This window comes from Humulus lupulus, chromosome 1, assembly GCF_963169125.1.
Source record: "Humulus lupulus chromosome 1, drHumLupu1.1, whole genome shotgun sequence".
NCBI lineage: Eukaryota > Viridiplantae > Streptophyta > Magnoliopsida > Rosales > Cannabaceae > Humulus > Humulus lupulus.
Window position 1 is genome coordinate 255,153,734 of NC_084793.1, and position 3,257 is coordinate 255,156,990.

Consider the following 3,257-nt stretch of genomic DNA (forward strand, 5'->3'; position numbering starts at 1 on the left):
TCCACTTCTGGGTATTGTGTATTCCTCGGGGATAATCTATTCTCTTGGTCTTCCAAACAACAGCCTACTCTCTCCCGCAGCAGTGCAGAGGCGAAATACAGGGGTGTGGCTAATGTTGCTTCTGATTCCTGCTAGATCAGAAACCTGCTTCTAGAGTTGCATTGTCCCATTCAAAAGGCTACTCTAGTTTACTGTGACAATGTGAGTGCGATATACTTATCCGGCAATCCTGTTCAACATCAACGCACAAAACACATTGAGATGGATATTCACTTCGTTCGTGAGAAAGTGGCTTGTGGCGAAGTCTGTGTGCTTCATGTGCCGTCCCATTACCAAATTGCTGATATTTTTACAAAAGGGCTACCGCGCGTTCTATCTAATGATTTCAGGGACAGTCTAAGCATACGAGAGCCTCCCGCTTCGACTGAGGGGGTGTGTTAGAATATATTTAGCATATATTCTCTTATTAATTGTATATATCTTTATTTAGCTAGTCAATATTTGTTTCCATAGTTTCAGTGATCAATTAGCTAATTTGTAGTCCAACGTTATGCTTGTATCTTGTATATATTTCTCTGACTTGTAATGGAATTCTCACGGAATCAATTTCCTTCACTTAAAGGTAACATTTCTTATTTTTCTTACCATTTACTTAAATAAATTATAAAACCCACATACAATATCTTTTGATTTTGATAATACTTTCGGTAATTTATTTGATAAAAGAGTAACAATTATTGTTGTAATTTATTTTTATAGGAAGGGATGCTTTGCCGAGTCACTATCTGCTCAAAATTGAGTCGTTTTCGTCACTTTCAAAAGCTTTAATGGAAAAGTACAGCTCTGAGTTTGAAGCAGGAGGCTACAAATGGTGTGTTATTTTATATTTTTAGATGAAGTCAAAGAGTGAATAATACCAAAGAAAAGTATGCAAATAGAGCTAATAATAGTCAAATGTATATTTTTGATGTTATCTATATAATTATTTTGTGAAATTCCAACTGAGTTGTACTAATAAATTATATCTTTTATAGGACATTCTCTATATACCCAACAGGGGACAAGAGCAAAGAAGGGGAAGATCATATTTCTATGTACTTAGAAATAGCGGAAACAAGTTCTCTCCCTACTGGTTAGGAAGTTAATGCTATCTTTAATTTCTTTCTATTTGATCAGATTCGGGACAAGTACGTTGGTTTCTAAGGTAGCTTCATATTCTTTTAAATTGAATAATATGAAAGAAAAAAAATTCTTTATTTCTCTTTTAATATGAAATAACTACTAGAAACAAACAGGTAAACTTTCCTTTACCGCACTCTCATGGGTCACTCGTTTATATCCTGTTCTGTTTGGTGCCTCTTCATCAATTATCCAATTGAAAATCTACTCTTATTCCTCCCCACTAATACTTAAAATTTATGTTGTTTTAGTTGGTTCTATATATTTGGTGCATATTTTTCAAGTAATTCTAGTGGTTTGGTGGAGTTGCGTGTCTCAAAATGACGTATTTTATTTTCTATTTGTTTGCATTAATCGTATAAATAAAAGGGTAAAATTTATTTATAAGGTCCCACTTTGTGCAGATGCAAAAGTGAGGCGATTTCATTGTATGAAGTCAGAATGGGGCGTTGTTAAATTCATCGATCTCCAAACATTTAACAATCCCTCCAATGGTTACCTTGTCAATGACACGTGTAGTTTTGGAGTGGAGATTTTTATCGTCAAAACCACATCCAAAGTAGAGCGATTATTAATGATAAAGAATCCATTGACTTGCTCGGTTGCTTGGACGTTTGATAGTTTCTCTAGAAAACCCCTTAAAACGTTATGACTCTAGTTCCTTTGTTGGTGGAGACTACAAATGGTAAATATGTGCTATTATAAAAACAAAACATCATAATTAAACTTGGTACTAAGATAAGAAAGTTTACAAAATTCAAAATTATTGTTAATACTGATATATGTTGACTAGGTATATTAAATGTTGGTTCTCTCAGGAAGATTGTGTTCTATCCTAGTGGTTGCCAGTCAAATGAGAAAAGCAATAATATTAGTTCTGTGGGTCTAGCATTGGATTCTACTCTTCCTCCAGACACTAGACTATATGTGCGTTACGTGTTGCGTATGAGGGACCAAAAGAAAGGCAACCATATTGAACGAACTGGTGAGTTAATCCCTATTGTTCTCATCTATTTTTTCCTAGAAAATTATGCTGAATAATATATGGCATCTTATCTTTGGCATGTTTTTTGCTATGATAATTCATTGTCCGTGATTTTATTTATTACAAATTGTTAATTATATATATATTTTCAGATAGCAAAATGTTCTCGTCGACTGCTTTGATTAGGGGCTTTGCAGAGTTCATGTCACTGACAAAATTGAAAGATCCAGATAATGGTTTTCTGGTGGGTGACACATGCATTATTGAGGTGGAGCTTAAAGTGCTTGGTTTAGTTACACTAGATTAGTGGAAAATGTTCCTTTTCCTTTGTAAAATAACTCAAACTTTTTTTTCTTCTCCTTTTGTCTTATCTCTCTTAAAGACATGCACATGGGTTAATCTCTCAATCCAGTGGTGTTTTTTACCCTTTCTATCTTAATCAAATGTGATCTCGTTAAATGTGTCACAATTAACAAGGTAATTGGCCATCATAACTGCCCATTAGAAATTACAGTACATTTACTAGTGTGTGGAGTGGTGCTCAATAGTGCACGCGTTTTATAGCTTTATAACTCACAAGTCACAAAGGTTTAATGTGATAATTACGTTAATGATGTATATTAGTAGTTAGGGTTGCACATCACGTGAGTTTGTCACATTCGAATTTCGGGTGGGGAAAATTAATACCGAATCCACCTGAAATTGTATCGAGTGTTGTCGGGTTCGGTTGGAGGAGAAATGAAACCGAACCTGACCGAAATGATATCATGTGGGTTTGCCTATTTTTTTTTTTTTTTTAAATAATCTCCTTTTTTTCTTATAAAATTAGACTTTTAATTTCTTTTTTTACAATTGGATTTATTTATGTTTGTGAACTTTTAAGTGATCAATATTTTACAATTAGTTAATGTTTTATATACTAAGAATTAAGAAACTTACTAATTAGAAAAAAATTAATTTATACAACTATTGAGTATTGGCTATGGCTAATGAATTCCAATTCACACAATTCTAAAACTATTGGATCATGTTGTCAGATCACTCACAAATATAAAACTAACATCCAACTCTAACCAAAAACAAAAACTCAACT

At 33.4% G+C, this 3,257-nt stretch overlaps 1 pseudogene; it reads left to right on the plus strand.

Moving 5' to 3' along the window:
- Positions 1-261: 261 nt before the first annotated feature.
- Positions 262-2,649, plus strand: LOC133832649 (MATH domain and coiled-coil domain-containing protein At3g58250-like; annotated as a pseudogene).
- The last annotated feature ends 608 nt before the right edge of the window (positions 2,650-3,257 follow it).